General features: G+C 37.7%; 1 pseudogene; it reads left to right on the plus strand.

Moving 5' to 3' along the window:
• LOC143271864 (vomeronasal type-2 receptor 116-like) overlaps positions 1-26310 on the plus strand; it is a 37375-nt pseudogene that overhangs the window by 5183 nt on the left and 5882 nt on the right.

Below are 26310 nucleotides of genomic sequence, written 5' to 3' on the forward strand. Positions count from 1 at the left end.
TTGCCATTATATGATTGAGTATTTTACATGTATGTTCATAATGGGAATTTGTATTTTTCTTTTATTGTGGAGTTATTTGCGGTTTGTGTATCATATGACTGTGGCTTCATAAAGTGAAGAGCAATCATTCTTCTGTTTATATTTTGTGGAATAATTTGAAGAAAACTGATATTAGGTCTTACTGTAATATCTGGTAGAATATATGGTCTATCCTAAAGTCATCTGGCACTGGGATTGATTTGTTTTGCAGACTGTGAAAGACTGATTCTATTTCCTTAGATGTTGCAGGTGCATTTCAATTGTTTGGTCTTGATTTAAATTGGTAAGATGTATCTATTGAGAAAATTATGCAATTCTTTTAGCTTTTCCAAATTTTTAATTACAAATTTTCAAATGTGACCCAATGATGATTCAGATTTCCTTGATATCTATTATTATATCTCCCTTTTAATTTCTGATTTTTTTGTGTTTGAGTGCAATGTTCTGTAGATATCTATTAGGTCCTTTGATTTATAACATCTAATAGCTTGAGCATTTCTCTGTTTAGATGACCTGTCCTTTGGACAGAGTGGGATATTGAAATTGCCAACTATCAATGTCTGATAATCAATGTGTGATTTAAGCTTCAATTATGTTTCTTTTATAAATGTGAATGCCCTTGCATTTAGAGCATAGATGTTGAGAAGCGACGTTATCTATGTGGATTTCTCATATGATACATATGTGGTACCCTTTCTCATCCCCTTTTGTTAATTTTGGTTTCCAGTGCATTTTGTTAGATGTTAGAATGGCTTCACTATCTTGTTTTCTAGTTCATTTTGCTTAAAATATTTTTCTAGCCATTAACTTTGAGGTATGACTATTTTGATTTTGAGGTACACTTATGAATTCCAGAGGAATGATGAATACTCTTTACACATCCATACTCTTGTTTGTCTCTTTCTATTTTGGAGCAGATACACCTGATATATCAATGACCAATGATTGTTAATTTCTTTTTTTTTTATTGTTGTTGTTCATGGTGGCACTTGTGTATGTTTTGCTTCTTTGCTTTGCTGGTAAGAAATTATTTATATCCTGTGTATTTATGGATGAAATCAACTTTCCTAGTTTCAGTTTTTCTAGTATTACCTCCTGTAGTACAGTATATGTGGGTAGATATTGTTTAAATTGGATTTATTATGGAGTATCTTATTTTCTCTTTTCATGAGGATTGATTGAATGTTTTGCTGGGTATAGTACTATGGGTAGTAATCTGTGATCTCCTAGCATTTGCAGTACACCTGACCACATCATCCTGGCTTTTATAGTTTCCATTGCAAAGTCAGATGAAATTCAGGTAGGTCTGCCTTTATATGTCACTACAGCTTTTTCATTGCAGGATTTAATATTCTTTCTTTGTTAGGTATATTTAATCTTTAGATTAATTTGCAAGGGCATACTTTTTCTGTTCCAATGTATTTGGTGTTTTTAAAATTTTTTTGTACCTTGATAGGTTGTCTCCTTTTCTAGGTTAGGCATATTTTCTTCTACAATTTTAAAAAAAAATACATTCTGGGAATTTCAGATATGATTCTTCTCATTCTTCTAGTCCTATTATTCTTATGATTGGCATTTTCATAGTGTTGACCTATTCCTGGATGTTTTGTGTCAAGAATTTTTAGGATCTAATATTTGATAATTGTATCTATTTTTTCCTCATATCTGAATGCCTCAGATTCTCTCTTCCATCTCTTGTATTTTGTTGGTGATGCTGATGTGTGTAGTTCCTCTTTGTTTACCTAGATTTTCCTTTTCCAGAATTCCCTCAGTTTATGTTTTCTTTATTGTTTCTAATTCATTTTCAGTTCTCTTTTATTATAAAAGTTATTCATTTTACATACCAACCACCGACTCCCTCTTTTCCTTCCTACCACTCCTCAGCATTCCCTCCTAACCCATTCTGCATTCCCTCCTCTAACAAGGTAAGACCACCTATGGGAAGTCAGCAGAGCTTGGTACATTCAGTTGTGGCAAGTCCAACCCCCAGCCCCTGCATAAAGGATATGCAAGGTATCCAACTGTAGGTAGTGGGCTCCATAAAGCTGGTTCATGCATCATGCATGGATCCTGATCCTACTGAGAATCGGCCCTTTAAACAGATCAAGGTATACAACTGCCTCAATTATGCAGAGGGCTTAGTTGATTCCCATGGAAGATCTATAGGTGTTGGTCTAAAGTTTATTTTGGTATGGTTGTCTCTGTAGATTTCCCCATCATGATCATGATGCTCCTTGCTCATAGAATCCCTGTTCCCTTTCTTTGATTGCACTCCTGGAGCTTGGCCTGGTGCTTGGCTGTGGTTCTCTGCATCTGCTTCCATTAGTTACTGGATGAAGACTCTATGATGACAGTTAGGGTATTCACCAATCTGATTACTAGGGTAGGTCAGTTCAGGTACCATTTCCATTATTGCTAGTAGTCTAAGCTGGGATCCTCCTTGTGAAATCCTGGGAACTTCCCTAGCATCCATTTTCTTTCTGTCCCCATGATGTCTCCCTCTAACATGGTATCTCTTTCATTTCTCTCCTACTCTGTTCATGCTCTAGCTCAACCCTTCCATTCCCTCATGTTCTCATCCCTGATCCCATGCCTGCTTTTCCCCCTCTCAGTTTATTCATGGAGAGCTCATCTATTTCCCCAATCCCAGGGTAATTCATGCATCTCTCTTAGGGTTTTCGTTGTTAACTAACTTCTCTGGAGCTGTGGGTTGTAGTCTGGCTATTTTTTGCTTTATATGTAGAATCCACTTATGAGTGAGGACATGTCATATTTATACTTCTTAGTCTGGGTTACCTCACTCAGGATGACATTATTAAGTTCCATCCCTTCAGGTCTTAATGTTATATTCATTTTTTTTCAACTGATTTTCCCCCTTCTTTAAAGGATTTACTCATTTCCTACACTGTTTCTTTTGTCTTTTCCTCTATTTCTTTCAGGGATTTTTTTTTCATTTCTCCCTTAAAGTCCTCATTCATCTCCAAGAAGTTGGTCTTAAGGTCTTTTTTATTCTACTTCAGCTGTGTTGGAATAGTCCGGGATTGCTGTAGTAAGATAGCTAGCATTGTTAGTGTCATATTGCCTCAGTTGTTGTTGATTGTATACTTACACTTGTGTCTAGGATTCTAAGTGTGTGGTGAATACAAGCCTTGGTGCTCATTTTTATGTTCATCTTATTTGGATATGTTTTGTTCCTTTGTTCTGTTTTCTCTTTTTTCCCTCCAGTCAGCCTGGGATTCTTCAAGACATCTCCACTTGAGTTGGAGGAAAAAGTTCTGGTGTCTGAAGTTGCCTCTAGTCATTCGGGGGGACTCTTTCCAGGTTGGGGCTGGGGAACTCTGATGCACAGGGATTTGTGATTATAGATAGAGTGGAACACCATAATGTGAGATAGTATAGAGGTGGGCTTCCAATGTGGACATCTTATAGTCCTGCATGTTCTCCACTTGATCAGAGATCACTTAGTATTTTGGGTCTGCTGCCTTGTAGTATGGAGGGTTATGGATGGGTGATAGCTTTGGGGGGGACAAAGACAGTAGGAGATGTTCAAGGATGGGTGTCCTACATTGAATTCTGGTGGCCATTTTTATCTCTGATAGAGATGGGAAACTCTGTCCCATTGAGGTCTGGGATAATGTAGAAACAGTTATGAAAACAGGATAGACTAAGCTGATACTAAGAGATTGAGAGACCTGGGGAGTTCAACATGCAAATGGCCTATAAAGAGTTTTGTTGGCAGGCATGTGAAAGGGTAGAGCCTTGATTGACAAGTGTAGGGTTGGGTTGAATCATTGACTTGCTCTGTCACTGGTGCTTTATCTGTGGTTAACAGTCATTGTTCATCTGCACAGGAAACCACAATGTTCAAAGCACATGTGAAAACAGTAAAACTTTTCTGAACAGTCAATTAGCAAAAAGTAAGTAAATATTAAACTAAAAGTAATCAGAAGATTCTCACAGTGCTACACAGGTTGCATAGGAATGTGTTACAGCCTCTGTTTTAAACACACAAGTATGTTTTGCACTATGTGTTCCATTATATCATGAATATTAATAGACCAACTGCAGATCATTACTTTCCCCTCCATTCCAACAAACCCAATCCCACACTCCACTCCCCAGATAGCAGCAGACTACATGTTGGGCAATCAATTCTCTACCTCTGAAACTGTTGGCAATGGAAACCCAGGAATCTCCCTTTCCTAACTTTCCTCCTTTCACTCATTGCTTTAACAGAGCCCCAAATTCAAGGAGACATTCCCTGGATACTTATATTCCACTCGAGGCAGGGAAGCATAAAACTTAACTGCAAATGTTCACCTCCCCTTCAGTTCCTAAAAAAAAAAAAATGCCATGTCATATACCCAGTTCTGTACCCGATCACCTGCTTCAGCCAGCACATCAACTTCTCCAGAGAATCATACAGATCATCCTCACCAAACTTCCGTGTCCATACTTTATGCTTTTTTCCTAGTCATGCAACCTGAACAACTATACCTAGGGAACACTCGAGAAACTATGGCCAGAGAAGCAGATTGGCTATCCACAGATATTCACCTCTGCTTCTATTCTTCACCCGTTAAATCACACATTACCATTCTCAGTTTTATAACAGTTTCTGCTCTGGCCTTTCCTGACTCTCTAACACATTCCTAGGGGACTGAGACATAGTGGTGGAAAAACCTAGTTTCCTTGCTTCAAAGGAAGCAACCTTTCCATCTTTCTACCTGGCCATTCTTCCTTAATTGGTCTCAGCTCCCAGTAACTAAAAATTTATTTTTCATGGGAACCTCAGGGAATAGGCCTCTCAGGACAGCAGAAATGTTTCTACTAGGCAACATATAGCCACCAAAAACTACAATGACAAAATTAAAATAACAGAATAAAACCATCCCTGGTGCATCAGCAGGCTTTTAGGAACCAAATACTTATAATGGGACACCTTGCACAGCCTTGGCCAGGGGAAGGGGCTTGGACTTGCATCTACTGCATATGTCACCCCATGGGAGACCTTGTCTTCTTGTGGAGAAGTGTGGAGTGTAGGTTGGGTGGGGGAGGTGGAGGGAGCTGGAGGGAGCTGGAGGAGTTTAGAAGGCGATCTTTAATTGGTGTGTAAAATGAATGGAATTTTTTTTGTTACCCTCTCTGTTTATTTAGCATGTCCTTTAGAGTTTGATTTGATATATCTATGACTGCTTGGCCTGTAGGAATATGTGGTATACCTGTAATATGCTTTATATTGTAATAAGCAAGGAACTGTTTCATTTTAGCCAACACATAAGATGGTGCATTGTCAGTTTTAATTTGTGAAGGCATACTCATGATGGCCATAACTACTAGCAATTCTTGATTAATGAAATCGCCCTTTCTTGAACTCAGAGCACTTGCCCTTTGAAATCCTGAATAAGTATCAATAGTGTGTTGTCCTTTTTTCAGTTTTTCAAATTCTGCAAAGTGAAACACATCCATCTGCCAGATTTCATTCCTCTGAATACACTTTGGGTTACATCCTGCTGGTAGAAGAGTCTGGTTTCCAAAAGAACAAGTGTCAGGGACAAGGACAGATTCTCTAGTTAGTGGAAAAATACAGACCCCCAATAAGACACGGAACTAGATCATCTTACAGTCAGGTTGCCTAGCAACAGGACATTGAGTCAGAGCCCTTGACCCTCTCACCCTGTAAACATCCTATACAAACATCCTGTTAGCTTGCCCCACCTTATGCAGATGACAGCTTCTTGCTGCCCCCACCCTTTGGAACTATATCAACCTTTCTGGAAGAGAAATAAAGTGGCACCTTGATCAGAATCCAGACTTGGTGTCTTTTCCTTTGCATCTCCTGTCCCTACATTCCCTCCTTAGGGTGGTCGAGAACCCATTGAAGCCCTGCAGGTGGGGCAAACAAGTAGGACATTTCCTTAGAATTTCCCTGGCTTGTTGCCACATTATGGAAAAATCCCTTTTAAATCCTTTCCTATTGACATGATACTTTTTATGAAAATCTGAATTATCCATCACAGTTACTATCAATAATTTTTCAATCTCATCTTTACCTTGTTCTAGAGGGCCTGGCAGACCCATATGGGATCAGATGTTAGCTATATATAAAGGATGACTCCTATTCCTCATTACATTATAACTGAATAAATAGTGAAGTTTATTCTGACCCATCAGAGATAAATTTGTAGTCTCAATATGTAATACCACTTTTTCAGCATATTGAGAGTCAGTAACTGTTGAGAGGTTCTGAAAAATCCATTAAAATCAACAGAATAGTGCACAATTTCATTTTAGTACACAATTTTAAGCACTTTGAACCACTTTAAATTTTTCTGTTGTGTAACCTGCCTTTCCTTGTTTCCTTGCATCTGTCTAAAATTTATGAATTTTGCATATGGGTGTTTCCTGTACAATGTGAGGCAAAACCCAATCAGCTCTCTTTATAAGTTGAATTCTATCACTGTTGGGATATTTGCTATTAATCTCTCCCAAAAAATTATTTCAACCTCTTTACCAAGTTTCACTGTCTGCCTATAATTTTTCAATGTCCTCCTTAGTTAAAGGTATGACTGTTTTTGCTGGGACTATACCTGCTAATTGATTAAGTCTCAGTTTTCCTTTTAAAATCAAGTCAGAGATCTTTTACACATAAGTTTTAAATTTTTCTCTATTTATTTGGTAGAATTATCATTCCAATATATCTTCACTCTGCATTAAAATTCCTGTAACAGAATGCTTAGAGGGTAAAATAACCAAAATATAATCAAGCTTGGATGCACAAATCCACATGTACTTCCTGTACTTTCTTTTCCACCAACGCAAAATCTCAGCTTCCGCTGATAAATTTCTTGGACTATTTAAGTCCTTGTCACTGTCTAAGGTTTTGAAAAAATCACTCTGTTCATCATTTTTTGCCCCAACAATGGTTCACAGCTAGGAAATATTTTCAAACAATCTTTGAAAGTCATTAGGACTCTGCAATGGATCTCTTCTAATTTGTACTTTTGGGGTCTAATTTTTGTAGACCTCTTTTGTATCCCAAATAATTAAAAGAATATCTTCTTTGTATCTTTTCAGGAGCAATTTGCAATCCCCAACATGGCAATGTTTTCTTTATTTCTTCAAACGTTCTAAATTATCGGCATTGAATCATCCAGTAAAATATTGTCCATTCAATGATAAATTATAGACTTAGGAAACTGTTTATGTATTAATTCCAATGGCTGTGGTACACAATATTGGCACAGAGTTGGGCTATTCCACATTCCCTGTGGGAGAACCCTCTATTGATATCTCTTTGTTGGTTGAGAATTATTATATGTAGAGACTGTGAAGGTGAATCTTTCTGTGTCTTTTTCTTGTACGAGTATTAAAAAGCAACAGTCTTTTTTAAAATTTATTTTATAATTTAATTAAATTTACATATCAGCCATGGATTCCACTGTCCTCCTTCTCCAGCCCCCCTCTACCCCTCCCCATGCCCACCCTCCATTCTCATCTCCTCCAGGGGAAGGACTGACCTGGGGATTCAGCTTAACCTGGTAGATTCAATCAAGGCAGGTCCAGTCCACTCCTCCCTTCACCAAGGCTGAGCAAAGTATCCCTGCAAAGGGCCCAGGTTCCCAACAGTCAGCTCATGCAATAAGGAGAGGTCCCAGTCCCAGTACCTATGGGCCTCACACACTGTTCAAGTTAATCAACTGTCTAAATTATCCAGAGGGCCTGATCCATTTGGGGGCTCCTTAGCTATTGTTTCATAGTTCGTGTGTCATGCTAGAACTCTCATCCAATGACTGATGCAAGAAGATGCAGAGATCCACAGCCATGCCCCAGGTGGAGCCCCAGGAGTCCACTCAGCGAGAAAGAGGAAGGGTTGTATGAACAAGAATTGTTGAGATCATGAATTGAAAAAGCACAGGGACAAATAGCCAAAGTAGTGAAAAGCATCAGTTTTTAAATTGCTAACTATCAGTGGCCATCCTTCAGGTAACAGAGTAGGCAAAGGAATTCCAGATGGTAGAGAACCAACTGGTTGAATTACATTGTTAATTGCTCTTATGTCTGTTACCATTCTCCATTTACCAGATTTCTTTTTAACAACAAATACAGGAGAATTCCAAGAGCTGGTTGATTCTTCAATATACTGGACATTTAACTGCTCTTGTATCAGCTCTTCTAAAGCCTGCAGTTTCTCTGTTGTTAAAGGTCATTGCTGAACATCTATAGGCTTGTCTTTTAACCATTTTAAAGGTAGAGCTGTTGGTGTCTTTGGAGGATCATCAGTTGTTATGCCTTGTTCTTGTACAATCTGGATGGCTATTGACAGCTCTTTAGAATAATAACTTCTACAATCTCTGTCAGAAACATGTGTTAGTTTATGATTTGTTTCTGAGGTCGGAGGAATGGTAATCTGACTATTCCATTGTTGTAATAGATCAGAGCTCCATAAGTTCATAGGTATATTAGCCACATATGGCTTTCATTTTCCTCTCTGTCCTGCTGGTCCTACACATTTGAGCCATCTTACACTCTGTTTCACTTGAGATAATGTTCTATTCCTTAACAGCTGAAAATTTACCACCTGCAGAGGCCAATTTGGATGCCAAAATTCTGGTTCAATTATTGACACATCCATACCCATGTCTACTAATTCTTCCAAGAAACCATAATTTATTCGTATTTTTAATTTTGGTCTTTGTTCATTTAGAGAAGTTTGTCAAAAATCTGCTTTATGGTTCCTCCTGAATTTTCTATTTTTCTGCTGTAGTTGTTTTATCCTCCCGAGCAGTCTGGTTAATTTCAATAGCCATTTGGTTATTTAATTGCTCTGAGTAGGGGTTTCTTTTATGATGGCATAAAGGTCTGAACTGAATTTGCGGTGGGGGTCTATATGAAGGCCTTCTGGGAGTTTCCTGAAGGCAAAGGCAAAGGATTACATTGTCTGTCTCTTATTGATCTACATTTGTTGGTCTAACGTTTACCCTTACCACACCTTCTGCATAGTCCAGAATGGAGGGACATTCTTTTGCAATTGTTCTTTGAATAAATATTCTTTTAAGGAACACCCTGTTTATACTTGCTTTTCTAATAATTTTGTTTACCACAACCAAAATTTCTGACCTTTTTTCCTCAAAGGTTTTGAAATCACTTCTATCCACATCTCATCATGGTCTTGAGATTCAATATTAATTTTGTCCCTGATCCAATCCTCCAAAGGTGTTGATCTTGCTTTTAATGGCCTGATTATTATTTTGCATTCTTCATTTGCATTCTCAAAAGCCAAACATGCAATTATTTTCTGTCCAGCTTCTGAATTTGGTATTATTCTCTATACTGCTGAGGCCAGCCTTTGTAAGAAATCTGTGAAGGATTCTCTGGGACCATGTACACCTTTTGTGAATGATTCAAAATTTTTCCTGCTTCCTCAATTCTGTTCCATGCATTCACTGCTGCCATGTGACATAGAATTACGGATTGGTTATCATATAAACAGTATCTTTGTATATCATCATATTTGCCTTATCCAAGTAGTTGATCCTGGTACATTTCCATACCTCTTGTTCTACATTGGCTTTTTATTGTCTTAGCCTCCTCCTTTAACCATGTTCTCCACTCTAATTGTGCTCCAGACTCTAGGACAGCTGTTACCATTTCTTTCCAGTTCTGAGGAGGTATACTATTCCAAGTTTGCCTTGAGTATAACTTTTGCTTCACGAGTGGAAAATGCATGCCATATGATATAATAGCTTCCTTAAAGCTCCTTAAAGCTCCCATTTCCACTGGAGTCCAGTTAACTTGTACATGCCCTTAAGCAGGTAATTCCTGTAAAGTTACCAAATCGATTAAGTTTGATTGTTTGGAAAGAGGCTATCTTTCTGTAACCATATAAGTCAATTCTGAAAATATTTCACCTTTAAATTCTTTTCTCTGCATCTGAATTTCTATATAAATCATTTTAAGAGATTTTACTAAAGCTTTTATCTTTGCACTTAAATTAAACAACAGTTTTAATACTTTAATAAGGATGATTAAACAAATAATATTCATAATTGATGTTATATATATCCCATCAACAATATTCACCATTGTTCCATTTTCACACTTTCTAATGTGTTATCAAAAATATCAATTTTGTTCCATTGTAAATATGTTTCCCAATTTTTTAATATGGGAAAAAATTGTCTTTCAACTAGTTTCTCCATTTAAGGTATCTTTATGACTTACCAAGTCTGCTTAACACAGTAGATGTCCAAGGGAATTTAAAAGCTGTTATCTAGTCTGCTGGTAGTCCAAAATTGGAATTACAAGAGAGACGTGGTGAGCTATTACACACCAGGAGAAAAAAAATAACAAATTCTAGCCTTCTGCTCTGGCCTGAGCCACACCTGGCCTGAGCCTTGGAGTCAGTAACCCCAAAAGCAGTCCGGCCAATTGGAGCTCTGTCCCCTTGCTGCTATGGTTGTGTCCAGCTAACCTTACCTCATCATGCAACAGCTTCCAAAATGTATGCTACTTCTTGTTTCCCTGCACCTTTATTACCTTGCTGTTCTCTCCCATCATTGGCTCTTAGCCTAGCTGCCTCACTTCCTTGTCACTGCAAGTCTTTTTAGACCTCCAGGTCTGTATGGCTGTTAGTCACACTAAAGGCATGTGTTCTGTTCCCTAGCATGGCCTTGAACACAGAGATACCCTGCCTGCCACATGATCAGATCAAGGCATGTGCTACCACTGCCTTACTTTTGTGTTTATTTAAAATGACTTGCTATTTCCTCTGTTCTTGAGCCAAACTTTATTTATTAACATACAAATAAAATGTTACTACATTTCAACACAATAAAATATTGTCACATCCAGCTTATTATGTCATTTCAACTTCACAGCACAAGACATTTGATTCAGTATTTGGGTCTGGTTGAAAATGCCATCCAGTTTTGAAAGGCCTTCTGTTGAATACAAAGAATTATTTTTAGGTCTTTGTCCATATTAACCATCTTATCCTCTTACAGAATATCACCCGAAAACATCCAGTTTCCATTGGCCTTAACTTTTTCCATGGATGAAGTCAATAGGAACCCTGATCTTTTGCCAAATATGTCATTAGTATTTGAATTGCTGGAGTGTGGATCCATGAATATGTCAGAATTAATCAGAAGAATAAATTTCGGTGAAGAAATTAAAGATTATTACCCTAATTATGTATGTAAAGGAGAGCCTGGTTGTATAGTGTTGCTGACAGGGCCAGATTATGAAACATCTGCGATATTTGGGACATTTCTGGACCCCTCTATATCTCAACAGGTGAGATTTTTGTGGTGTGGGTTTTCAAGAAATTGTGACTCTGTTGCAACAATACCAAGATGCTAAGAATAGTATGTTGAATTATGTGAAACAATGTGGTTCAAGATTACTATTGAGAGACTTGATGTGGCTTAATTTCCTTTTTTGAAGTTGAGATGAGGGAAAAATTATAGGTGATAAGTTTTTATAGAACTCTTTGCTGAAAGTATTTTTACAAGTTCTTAGAAGTGTATGCTACCTCATGCTGCTCACTCTGTCCTAGATCCTTCAGCTTACCTATGGACCTTTCCATACCATCCTAAGTGATCGTGAAAAATTTCCCTATCTATATCAGATGGCCCCCAAGGATACAGCTCTACCACTGGCAATGGTCTCTTTGATTCTTCACTTCAACTGGAACTGGATAGGAGTGGCTATCTCTGACAATGACCAGGGTACCCAATTTCTCTCAAATTTGAGAACTGAGATGCAGAAAAATACAGTCTGCTTTTCCTTTGTGTGCATGATCCCAACCAAAGTCCTTACATACATGTCAAGAGCTGAAGTATATTATAACCAAATCATAACATCATCTGCAAATGTAGTCATCATTTATGGTGACATTGACTGTACTCTAGCTGTGAGCTTTAAAATGTGGGAATCTCTAGGTATACACAGAATATTTTTGACCACATCACAGTGGGATGTCACTACAAGTAAGAGAGACTCTACAATTGGCTCATCCCATGGGATACTAGCTTTTACACACCACCATTCTGAGATTTCTGGTTTTAAAACATTTGTCCAGACACTGAACCCTCTGAAATACACAGATAAATACCTTGCAAGGCTGGGATGGATGAACTTTAACTGTGAGGTCCCAGCTTCCAAGTGTAAGACACTGAAGCATTGTTCATCCAATGCCTCATTACAATTTCTAATGGAACAGACTATTGACATGGCCTTTAGTGATGACAGTTATGACTTGTATAATGCTGTGTATACTGTAGTCCATGTTATCCATGAGATGCTTCTTCAACAAGTGTATAATGGGAATGAACACCATGGTAACTGCTTGAAGGTAGTGTTTTTTTTCTATTGGATAAAATTATGTGTCATCAATACAGCCTTTAAGAGTCTGTCAGATGCCCCAATTTACTTGATGAGCAAATATTTAATCAAATGGGAAGGAATATTTTGAAATTATTTCCTGGAATTCCTAAGGAATTTAATTTAATTCCTAAGGAATTAAACCTAGATTCTGATATAAATATTAATGTCAAAGCAATGGAATGGAGGACACAATTTATCAAGAAATATCAGTAACATAATTAGAGAACACCTGAATATCATTTCACTTCTTCTATTACTGGAAATATAACAGTCCTTCCTCATTAACCCTCTCCATGATAAGAAGATGAGCCCTTGTTCATTGATTGTCAAACATGTGGTAATCAGTGTATGAGATGGTTTTCACAAGTGTTCTCAACTGATTATGCCCTAGTGTAGGCTCTAGGGACCTATTTGGCACACTGTGAGTAATTACACAGGAATTACTGTGTAACAGTGGTGCTCTTATATATTTCTGGAAATACATGTGTCCATGTGTGTGAATTAATGGTTCTCACAGTGTATGGGAGAATGAATCTTTTTTCTGTGTATCTGTGTGTCTATCTGCATTGCTGCATATATTGTGCATATCTGTCTGTGGAAGTGAGAATAGATTTATCTTATGTCAATGTCTTTGTGTATGTGTGTTTGTTTTATGTACATTTTTCTGTGTTTTCAGTTCAGCTGCATGTCACTACATCATGTTTTGTGTATCTGCTTTCACATATGAATATCTGTTTTTCTCTCTCTCTCTGTGTGTGTGTGTGTGTGTGTGTGTGTGTGTGTGTGTGTGTGTGTCTGTCTGTCTGTCTGTCTGTCTGTCAGTCTTTTATTGTGGGCATAAATTTGTATATGTCAATGTTTCTCTGTGTGGGTGTTTCACTATGTGTATGTCTCCCCGTGTGTATTTGTCTAAAAATGTGTGCATTTGCGTGTGAGCCTCTGTGTTTTTCAGGTTTCTGTTTCTGTGTGTCTGTTTGGGTTAGTATGACTGTCTGTTTCTGACTGTATTTTGATGTGTGTGTCTGACATATATACATGGGTGTATATTGTATGTATCTGTATTATGTACATATGTCTGTATTTATTTGAGTCTCTCTCTCTCTTTCTCTCTCTCTCTCTGCTTTTTTCTTATCAAATTTTGTGTGTGCATGTTACTCTTTGTAGTTTCCTCTGAAAGAATTTAAATTCTAAGAATGTTATGAAATTTTATTTATCCACTTACTTTTATTTCTCTTATTATATTTCTCTTATGGACACCTTCAATAATGTTGCCTTTAAGAAGAAATATTTATATGTTTTCTGACATCAAGAAAGGACACATACATTATAGAATGCTGCCTCTCTTTCAGCTGCACTCTTTTCTGAGGAAGACTCATTTCACTAATCCTGTTGGAGAAAAAGTCAATACGATCCAGAGAGAAAACCTACAGGCAGAGTATGACATTTTCCAGATTTGGAATTTCCCAAATGGATTTGAAGTCAAGGTGAAGATAGGAGAATTTAGTCCATATTTTCCACATGGTCAACAGCTCCATTTATATGAAGACGTGATAGAGTGGGCCACAGGAAGTAGACAGGTGGGTCTGACCTAACTGTAATTGTTTCTGTCATACAGCAGTAACACTGTCAAGTGGGTCCATTTGTGCTGCCTTTTAACTGATGCATTGAAATAGACTGCCATATTAAGAAGCATTTTCTAGCTTCCCTCTTTATGTCTCTTTTTTTCAGTTCTTGATGTGACATTTTCTTAATTCTTTGAGGTTCTTAGACATGCATACCATGCATACAGTGATTTTTCAATCATTCCAGAACATGTTTCTTGTTTTTATAACAAAAAGAATATTAATAGTTATCACTGTACTATATCATTTCCAGTGAAGCATTCAATATCTTCGTGATACTATTCTGATTACTATACAGTGCATGTCCTTTCTTCTGCTGAACCTTTGACATAGATCCTGAAAGACTGAAGGTAAATATAAGGAGGAGTAAAGTAAACACATACAAACCATTAATGATTATTAAATAATTTCTTAAGCCTTTGTACCAACAGGTCCTAAATTGCCAATATCTCTAACCAAATACTAAGATAACATTTTCATGGCCCATTTAGATTCCCTATGAATTGTAACTATCTTTCTTTCTTTCTTTCTTTCTTTCTTTCTTTCTTTCTTTCTTTCTTTCTTTCTTTCTCTCTGTCTCTCTCTTTCTTTGTTCCTTTTTTCTATTAAATGTGTATGGATGTCTTGTCTGCATATATGTCTCTGCAACACTGGTATGCCTGGTGCATATGGATGCCAAAACAATGGCTTGAATCTCTGGGTGGTAGAGAGAGTGCAGGGCCACCCAGTGGGTGCTGAAAGTCACACTTGAACCCTGTATATGAGCAGTAATTGTTATAGACACTTGAGCCAATTCTCCAGCCTAAAAGCATGTTCTTAAAAAACTACTCAATAGAGGAACATTTCATGGTTCCATTAGTTCTTTCTAATTCTCTGAAACAAACAAGGATATGCCAATTTTTCTCATCTGTGTGGGGAGGATGTATTATTGGTAGTAAAAAAATAGCTTTGGAAATTTATAAATGATGTATACTTCTATGAACCTAAGGTATATTATAGGAATGAATTCTGATGTGGGTGGTTTTAAGGTATCTAATTAAAGCTGTCTGACAGCTCTCATTGGTCCTAGAGTGAGTGACTCTTCATACCCAGTGAGCCCTGCCCCTAGGACCAATTCCTGGCCACAACCATTTCCCCCAGGAACACTGGCCCAACTCAGCCTCAGTTGATGGCCAGTAGGCAGGGCTCCTGTAGGAAAGCCCTTCCCTCACCATGACCTCCCAGTGCACCCTGCAATCTACATGCCCTGTCTCAATACCCATCCTACAGAATCCCGTGGGAACTTTCTGAAGCTAGGAAAACAACCCCTAGCTATCATCAGGCCTAGAGAGAACTCTCATTGTACAAAGAGCTGTCACAGGACCAAGAGTAACATCAGGAGACAGGGAATCTGCCAGCCCTCATCAGAACAAGAGTAGCTTTTGGAGAAGTAGAATCTGCCACCTCTCAGTTCACCAAGAGAGGCTTCCTGTAAGACAGAATCTGTCAACTCTAACTGGACCAAGAGCCCTGATAAGACCAAGAGTGGATCAGTGAGCCACAGAATCAACTAGCTTGGGTTGATCCAAGAGAAGTTCCCCAAGATACAGAATCTGCCTGCTCAAATTAGACCAAGACTAAGATGGGGCTGATAGCTCCCTGAACCACAGACACAACAAGCACAGAGTGGACCAACAGCAACTCAATAAGACACAGGGCCCTCTTATACCCATTACAGGAAGAGATGGGCCGATGTCAAGGCAGAAGTACATACAACAACATAAAGAGCAATACAACATCACCAGAGCGAAGCCCTCCACTAACAGCAAGGCCTGAACATCACAAGGTAGAAGAAGAGGAAGAAAGCAACATTAGGAATGGCACAATGAAGATGCTAGAGACTTTTCAAGAAAAAAAAATGTAATTGAGGAAGAGAATAACAAAAAATGGAAGAAATCAATAAAGAAATTGACTAAAAGAAATAAAAATTGGAAGAAGTCTATAAAGAAAACAAGGAAAAGACAAATAAAAAATTGGAAGAAAACAATAAATCACTGAAATAAAATAATGAACAATCATTTAAACAGGTGAGGGAAACAGTTCAAGACTTGCAAAGAGAAATAGAAACAATGAAGAAGACACAAACAGAAGGAATGCTTGAATAAAAAATGTGAGTAATCGATCAGGAAACACAGATGCAAGAATAACCAAGAGAATACAAGAGGTGGAAGAGAGGATCTCTGGTCTAGAGGATACAATAGAGGAAATATGTTTGTCATTCACAGAAAATACCAAAGCCAAAAAGGTCATAACACAAAATGTCCAAGATATGTGGAACACCATGAAAAGAACAAACCTACTAATAATAGGGATAGAGGAAGCTGAAGAATACCAACTCAAAGGCAGAGAAGATATATTCAACAAGATCATAGGAGAAAAATTGCCCAACTTAAAGAAGGAAATACCTATGAAGATAAAAGAAAGCTATAGAACACCAAACAGACTAGACTCTCTAAAAAAGTCTCTTTGCCATTTAATAATGAAAAACTAAATGTACAGAATAAAGAAAGAATATTAAGAGCAGGAATAAGGAAAAAGACCAAGTGACTTATAAAGGCAAACCATTCAGAATAACACCTGATTTCTCAGTGGAGATTTGAAAGCCAGAAGCACTGGAACTGATGTAATGCAGACACTAAGAGACCATGGATGCCAGCCTAGACTAATATACCCAGCAAAACTTTCAATCTTCATAGAAGGAGTGAACAAGACATTCCAACACCAAACCAGATTTAAACAACACCTACCCACAAATCCAGCACTACAGAAAGCACTAAAAAAATCCCTACCTAAGAAAGTCAGATATACCCCAAAAACACAGGCAATAGATACCCTCACAACAGTAACCCCAAAGAAGTGAAGTACACACACTATCACCAAAAAAAAAAAAACAGGAATGAACAATCACTTTTCATTAAGATCCCTTAACATCAATGGATTAATTCACCCATAAAAATACACAGGCTAACAGAATGGATAGAAAAGCAGGACCCAACTTTCTGCTTCATACAGGAAACACACCTCAATTTCAAAGATAGATACTACCTCAGAATAAAATCCTGGGAAAAGTCATTCCAATCAAATGGTCTAAGAAGCAAGCAGTGTAGCCATCATAATATCCAGCAAAATAGATTTCAAACTAAAATCAATCAAAATAGATCAAGGAGAGCATTACATACTCTTCATGGGAAAGATCCACCAAGATGAAGTTTCAATTTTGAATATTTATGCCCCAAACACAAGGGCACCCACATATGTAAAAGAAACATTACTAAAGCTTAAATCACACATAAAATCTCACTCATTAATAGTGGGAGACTTCAACACCTGACTACTGGACACATGTGCCAAATCAAATCTTAACATAGAAATAAGGGACTTAGCTGTTGTTATGACTCAAAAGGACTTGATCAATATCTACTGAAGATTTCATCCTAACAAAAAAGTATATACCTTCTTCTCAGCACCCCATGGAAACTTCCCTATAATCAACCATATACTCGGCCAAAAACCAAATCTCAACTGATAGAAAACAATTAGAATACCCTCCTGTGTTCTATCAGACCACCATGGTTTAAAGTTAGATTTCAACAACAACAAAAATTACAAAAAGCCTGCAATGTCATGGAAACTGAATAATGCTCAACTGAATCACCAATGGGTCAAGGAAGAAATAGAAAATATTTAAAGACTTCCTGGAGACCAATGAAAATGAATATATCACATACCCAAAATTATGGGACACCACGAAAGCAGTGCTAATAGGAAAATTCATAGCACTAAATGCCCACACAAATAAGTTGGAGAAATCTCACACTACTAACTTAACAGAACATCAAAAGCTCTAGAACAAGAAGAAGCAAAGACACCCAGGAGATATAGACACCAGGAAGTAAATAAATACAGAGCTAAAATCAATAAAATAGAAATAAAGAGAATAATCAATGAAACAAAGAGTTGGTTCCTTGAGAAAAACAACAAGATAGACAATCCTTAATCCAAACTAACCAAAAGGCAGAGAGAGAGAGAGAGAGAGAGAGAGAGAGAGAGAGAGAGAGAGAGAGAGAGAGCATCCAAATTAGCAAAATCAGAAATGAAAAAGGAGACATGACAATTAATAATGAGGAAATCCAGAGAATCATCAGGTTATACTTCAAAAACCTGTACTCCATAAAGCTGAAAAATCTAAAAGAAATGGACAATTTTCTGTAGAGGTACCACATACCTAAGTTAAATCAACACCAGCTAAACTATTTAAACAGACCAATAACCCCTAAGGAAATAAAAACAGTCATTAAGTTTTTCAACCAAAAAAAATTCCAGGAAGAGTTGATTTCAGTACAGAATTCGTCCAGATCTTCAAAGAAGAGTTAATACCAATACTCTTTAAATTGTTCCAACAATATCAACAGAAGGAACATTGCCAAACTCCTTCTATAAGGCTACAATTACCCTGATTCCCAAACCAAACAAGGATACAACAGAGAAAGAGAACTACAGATCCATCTCCCTCATTAATATTGATGCAAAAATACTAAATAACATATTGGCAAACAGACTCCAAGAATACATCAAAACAGTTATCCACCGTGATTAAGTATGCTTCATTCCTAGAGATTCAAGGGTGGTTCAACATATGAAAGCCTGGCAATGTAATACAAAAAAATAAACAAACTGAAAGAAGAAAACCACATGACCATCTCACTAGATGCAGAAAAAGCCTTTGACAAAATCCAAAACCTCTTCATGATAAAGGTCTTGTAGTGATCAGGAATATAGGGAACATATCTAAACATAATAAAGGCAATTTACAGCAAGCCAACAGGTACCATCAAAGTAAATGGAGAGAACTCAAGTCAATTCCCGTAAAATGGAAAAGACAAGGCTGTCTGCTCTCCCCACAATTATTCAATATAATACTTGAAGTTCTAGTCAGAGCAATAATACAACAAGGATATAAAGGGGATACACATTGGAAAGGAAGAAGTCAAGATTTCACTATTTGCAGATGACCTTATAGTATACATAAGTGACCACCAGAATTTGACCAAGGCATTCATACAGCTTATAAATACCTTCAGTAATGTAGAATGATACAATATTAACTTAAAAAAAACAGTAACACTCCTGTATTCAAATGAAAAATGGACTGAGAAAGAAATCAGAGAAACATCACCCTTAAAATATCCACAAATGATATAAAATACATTGGGGTAACTCTAAATAAGCAAGCATAGGACCTGTATGAAAAGCACTTTAAGTCCCCTGAAGAAAGAAATTGAAGAAAATGTCAGAAAATGGAAAAATATCCCTTGCACATGGATAGGTAGGATTAACATAGTTAAATCCCACCTTAACAATGCAATCTACAGATTTAGTGCTATCCCCAACAAAAACCCAACACAATTCTTCAACAGACCTGGAAAAAACAATATTTAACTTTATATGGAATAACAAAAAACCCAGAATAGCTGAGAGAACCCTTTAAAATAAAACAACTTCTGGAGGCATCATGATCCCTGACTTCAAAGCTCTAATATAGATCTAGAGTTATAAAAACAGCTTGATACTGGCATAAAAACTGACATGTGGACTAAGTGAAGACCATGACATTAATCCACACACCTATGAACATATGATTTTTTGCAAAGAATCCATAACTGTACAATGGAGAAAAGAAAGCATCTTCAACAAATGGTGCTGGCATAACTGGATGTCAACATGACTGCTGATAGATACATATCTTTCACCAGGCTCCAAACTTAAGTCCAAGTGGATCAAAGACCTCAACATTAATCCAGCAACTCTAAACATGTTAGAAGAGTAAGTAGGAATTAGTCTTGAACTCATTGGCACAGGAGATCACTTCCTAAACATAACACCAGTAGCATAGACACTGAGAGCAACCATTAATAAATGGGACCTCATGAAACTGAGAAGCTTTGTAGGACAAAGGACACAGGCAATAAGATGAAATGACAGCCTACAGAATGGGAAAAGTTCTCCACCAACCCCACATCTGACAGAGAGTTGATATCCAGAATATATAAAGAACTCAAAAATTTAGACATCAAAATACCCAAGAGTCCAATTAAAAAAATGGGCTATAGAGTTAAACAGAGAATTCTCAACAGAAGAATCTCAAATGGCTGAAAGACATTAAGGAATTGCTCATCATCTTTAATCATCAGGGAAATACAGGTCAAAATGACTCTGAGATACCATCTTACACCTGTCAGAATGACTAAGGTCAGAAATACTCAAGAAAGCTTATGTTGGATAGGATGTGGAGCAAGGGGAATACTCCTACACTGTTGGTGGGAATGCGAGTGTGTACAACCACTTTGAAAATCAATATGGTGCTTTCTTAGAAAATTGGGAATCAATATCCCTCAAAATCAACCTCCCAGCTATACCAGTCTTGGCTGTATACCCAAGGAATATTCAATCATACCACAAGGACACATAGTCAATATGTTCATAGCAGCATTATTTGTAATAGCCCAAACCTGGAAACAACCTAGATGCCCATCAACTGAAAAATGGATAAATAAAATATGGTACAGATACACAATGGAGTACTACTCGGCAGAGAAAAAAAATGACATCATGAGATATGCAGGCAAATGGATGGAACTAGAAAATATCATCCTGAGTGAGGTAACCCAAACTCAGAAATACAAACATGGTATGTACTCACTCATAAGTGGATACTAGATGTAAAGAAAAGGATAACCAGACTGCAACTCACAACTCCAGGGAGGCTGCCTAGTAAAGAGGACCCTAAGAAAGACACAGGGATCATGCAGCGACAGAGAAATGGAAGAGATCTACAGGAGCAAACTGGATGTGAGTGGAAGTAATGGAGGGCAAGGGAGGGGGAAAGTGAGCTTAGGGGAACAGGAGGTACCAGCTGGGTCAGGAACAGAGTGGGAGAACAAGGAAAGAGATATGATGATAAATGAAGACCCCATGGGAATAGGAAGAAGCAGAATGCTAGAGAGGTCCCCAGAAATCCACAAAGATACCTCCACTATAGACTACTGGCAATGGTCAGGTGAGTGCCTGAGATGACCTACACTGATGAAGGGATGGCTGAACACCCTAACTGTCATGATAGAACTCTCATCCAGTGACTGGTGGAAGCAGATGTAGAGATCCACAGCTAATCCCCAGGTGGCATTCCAGGAGTACAACCTGAGAGAGAGGGAGTAGGGATGATATGAGTAAGAGATATCAATACCATGATTCGAAAAAGCACAGGGACAAATAGCCAAACTAGTGGAAATACATGAACTGTGAACCAATAGCTGAGGAGCCCCCATGAAACTGGACCAGGCTCTATGAATAAGTGAGACAGTTGATGAGCTTGAATCATTTAGGACCCCCTCCCCACACACAGTGGGACTGGGACCTGTCCTTGATGCATGAGCTGGCTTTTTGGAACCTAGGGCCTTTTTGAGACACATTGCTCAGCCTCGGTGTAGGGAGGAGGCGACTGGACCTGCCTAAATGGAATCTACTAGGCTGGGCTGAATCCCCAGGGCAGACCTTGCCTTGGAGGAGGTGGGAATGGAGGTGGATTGGGGAGTTATGTTGGTGGATGAGAGAAGGGAGGACAGGGGAAACCATGGCTAATAGGTACAATTAAATTAATTATAAAAAAAATATTTATAAAAAACAATCCCAGCACTTGAGAGGCAGAGCCAGGCAGATCTCTGTGAGTTCAAGGCGAGACTGGGCTACAGATTGAATTCCAGGAAAAGCGCAAGCTACACAGAGAAACCCTATCTCAAAAAAACCAAAATAAATAAATAAAATAAAATAAAAAATTAATAAACCTCCATATACTCGGTATTTGCTATCCAGAGTCTAGGCTTGGTGCCTCAGTGCTCAAGGGGCAGCACATCTTGTCTGTTCAGGTCACTGGAGCTGTGGTAGCATCTGACGCCCTTGCAACCTGCTGTGCCTCCTGCACTGACTCCCTGCATTTCCATTGTCCCAGGCAAGGGCTAGGCAATGATGGAACTATGGGGATGTTCACTCTGGCCAGGCTGCTGCATTTCCAGAAAACCAAATACAAAAGATGAGCAGTTGAGCTGGGGGTGGTAGACAGTGGTCAGGACGCAGTTCCAGTCATAGCCTTAAATATAAGTATGTTCAATGACATACTGAAAAAAGAATTCATAGAATGATTATAACAATGTTCCACAATGCCAAACAGGACACAAATCACCTTCAGGATAATGTAATGAGATTAAAAACTTACACGCACAATGGAACTGAGAGAACATATGACAGATGCATTCCTAAATGTACAAAATTATGAAAAAGTCAAACTAAAATATGCAAAGGAAATAAAATAAATCCAAAATATCCCAGGAAATCTTTTCTCCAGAGGAATATTTAAAATTGAAGACAAGTTGGCAGCCTTGAAGACCAAGCAGAATAATTAGAAAACTGAAATTGTGACAAAGATAAAAATTAGGATAAATGAAATATGTATAGGACTAGGGAGGGGGTTACCATTAAACAATCAAATTTACAAACAATGGGCAGAAGTGAAGAAGGACTCACAATGACATCAACAGTATATCCAGTAAAATACAATGGGAATTTTCCAAAATATAGTGAGACAGGTGGCCATCTTGAGGCAGGGCATTTAATATCAGAAAAGAAGCTTCCTGTCCCATATCTTACTTAAAATTTGATTTATGCATATAAAGGAAGGAAATAAATGGTTGCAGAGAGAAAAACCCATTTCATAGAAAGGACCCTTCTAGAAACAGCAGATTCCTTCATGAACTTTCTTAAAAGGGGAGAGTAACAGTGATGTAATCCAAGCAGCTAAAGATGTTACTATACCCAACAAAGTTATTTATAGTCAAAGGAGGCTGTGAGTCTCTTCAGGGGTATGTACTTGAGTGCATCTGTAATTTATCAAAACCAAAAATGGAGGGCACACTTGAGAGATATTTTCACTTCACTTGAAGTAGGAAGATCAATTTGCTACCCAGATCTTTGAGATAGGTAGATAGGCCTTATATTAGGTGACGGTGGTACATGCCTTTAATCTGAGCACTCAAGAGTCAGAGGCAGAGTGATCTTTGTGTTCTAGGCCAGCCTCTTTTACAGAGAGAGCTCCAGGACAGCCAGAGCTACAAGGAGAAAACATGTCTCTCAAACAAAATCCAAAAAAGAAGAAAAAGGAAGTCATGCCTGTAATTGGCATCTTTTAACCTGGGAAAAGACACATCTTTTATCAGGATATTAAGTTGGGAAGACACAACTTTGAATTACATCATTTGATTTTGAAAGTCCCCCTCTGTGCTGGAAGCATATATGAGGACATTTAAAAGGGAAACTTGTGTTCTTTGCTCTCTCTCATCTTTCTAGCAAGTCCATTTCTTCACTGGCATTAGAACCATCTATGGTATTTAAGTGTTTTCTGAAGATCAGCTCAAACATTCCACATCACAGAATGAGAAGTTTATACATTTTGGATTGTCTTTGATGCCTAGTGATTTCTAGATTAGCTAGATTGCATCCTAGAAGACTTTCTAATAAATTGTGTGAATCCATATATACGTATATGTGTGAGAGAAAGACAGAGAAACAGAGTGAGGGAGAAAGAGAGACAGAAAGATTCATTCTGTAAGTTCTTTAAGGACATTAACAAATACTAAGACAGATCAATGTTCCATGATATATATGAGTTTTAAGAATTCATAACCACTAACATTTCTATGAAAGACACTTGAAGAACTACTACACACTGAAAAGTAAGATAAATATGAGTGGTCAAAGAAGAGAAAGACAGCAACCATTACAAAACCAGATAGAAAAACAAATGTTATCAAACTGTATCAAATATTGCAATAACAAAAACGGGCAATAATTAGCAAATAATAATCAATATAAAATTAATGTCAATCTTCACATTCTCTAATCATAATACTTGAACAAAAAGATTGTTTTGTCAAACCAACATTCATTTTTTCTTCTAAAATCAAACCTTACTTACAAATGTAGAGAGATTCCTTCTGTAAATATGGAGGGAAAGATTTTTGAAGAAGTAGAACATTATAAAGTAAATGAGAGGCTAAACACTTGGATGGACATGGTGGAAAAATTCTCAAATAACACTGGCTAATATAAGTCAACAACACAACAGAAAGTTTTGTCCCTGTGACAAATATAGCTTCACTCCAGGGATACAGGGTTGGTTCAGCATATGCAGGTCAGCTAAGTAAATGGGGCACAAAAATAGATTCAAGCATAGTACTACAGATTATCCAAATGTGTGCAGAATGTGCTCTTAAAAAAGTTCAGTTTCCAATCTGATTTAAAAATTAAAAAAAATAAACAAAAAGCTAACATAATAGAAGGAACACATCTTGACTTATTGAACTTTTGTTTTTCATTAAATAATTTTTCCCAGCCCAATCACATAAGAGGTTTTACCTATGGCAATCTTATTGACACCATTATATTACAGGAAGAGAAACTCAAAGAATTGCAATGAATTCCTAGTGAGGCCAGGTGTATGTGGTGGTGCATGTTTATAATCAAACTCTTGGATGGAGAGGCAGGCAAACTTTCTCAGTTGATGGCCAGTGTGGTGTACATAGTGATTCCACGTGAGCTCGGGTTGCATATATAGACCCTCCCTCAAAAGAAATGAGCAAAAATTAGACAGTGATGATTTTTTTCTAGTTACATCCACTTGCTTTAAAATTTCATGATATCATTGTTTTTTGCTGCTAATTATGTAAATGTATCACATTTCCTTTATCCATTCTTTGCATGAGGGTCACCATCCTGAGTGAGTTAACCAAGACCCAGGTACAGAAACATGGGAAGTGCTCACTCATTAACAGAACATAAGATGTAAAGCAAATGATAACACTTGCACCAGAGAAGTCAGTTAAAAAGGACATAAAGAGAGACACATGTATCACCTTAGAAGGAAAAATTGCTGGAATCTCCTGGATAAACTGAGTGAAGGGGACATGAAGTTTTGTGATGGCCCAGTTGGTGGAGGGATGGAGAGGGAGAGCAATGAAGGATATATATTGAGAGAAGCAGTAATTACGGCATTATGGGGATAGGGAGAAAACTGGTACAAGAAAAACACCTAGGATTCTAGAAGAAGGGCCCAGCTAAGATTCCTAGAAAGAGTACTTGAACAGGCCTTCTCCTTTAATCATAATGGTGAGTTTCCTAATTGTATCATGGAGTTTTTATCTAGTAACTATGGAAGCAGATAATTAGATGCACAGCCAAAAACTGAGCCAAACTCTGGGAGTCCAGTTGAATAGAGTAGGGATTATATGAGCAAGTGGGTCCAGATCATAACAGGTCAACCCACAGAGACAGCTGACCAGAGTAGTGGAGGCTGAGGGAATCTAGACCAACAGCTAGGGAGCCTTCATGGGACTTACCTAATCCCTGTGCATGTGGGTTATAAATGTATAGCTTGGTCTGTTTGTATTCCCTTGCAGTGGGACCAAGATCTGTCATTAGCACATAAGCTGTCTTTTTAGAACCTATTCCCTATGGTGGGATTAATCACCCAGCTTGATGAAGGTGGGTAGAGCTTGGTCCTTCCTCAACTTAGTATGCCATGCTATGTTGACTCTAATGGAAGGCCTTACCCTTTCTGAGGAGTGGGTGTTGTAGTAGAGAGGAATGGTGGAGAGGGAACTGGATAAGAGGAGGGAGGGGAAACTGTGGTTGGCAAATAAATTAAATAATTTAATGAAGAATAAAAAAGAAATTGGATGAGAAGATACATTTTCTCCACTCACCTTCAAAATAGGCCTTAACATCATAGCAAGTACAAAAAGAAATGATAAACATGAAATACAGAAACAAGGAAAGACATATGCCCACTTGTAGCTTACACCTTTAATTCTAGCATTCAGGAGGCAAGAGAGTCAGATCTCTATGTGATCTTAGTTAACCTACTATATATAGTTAGTTGAGATATACCAATAATACTTTGTGAAACCCTGTTTCAAGAAAACCACAACAAAAAGGATATTTGTAGTTAATCACACTGTGGGGAACATGAAAGAGCCCTTGCATCTGAGACACTCTGGTTCTGACACAGAACTCAATACTCAACAAAGGATGGCATGTGAGCACCTGATCATCAGCAGCTTTGTTAAACAGTATATAGATCCCTATCACCAGGTTTTTGATTATATACAGTTTT

This window comes from Peromyscus maniculatus, chromosome 1 (genome assembly GCF_049852395.1).
Source record: "Peromyscus maniculatus bairdii isolate BWxNUB_F1_BW_parent chromosome 1, HU_Pman_BW_mat_3.1, whole genome shotgun sequence".
NCBI lineage: Eukaryota > Metazoa > Chordata > Mammalia > Rodentia > Cricetidae > Peromyscus > Peromyscus maniculatus.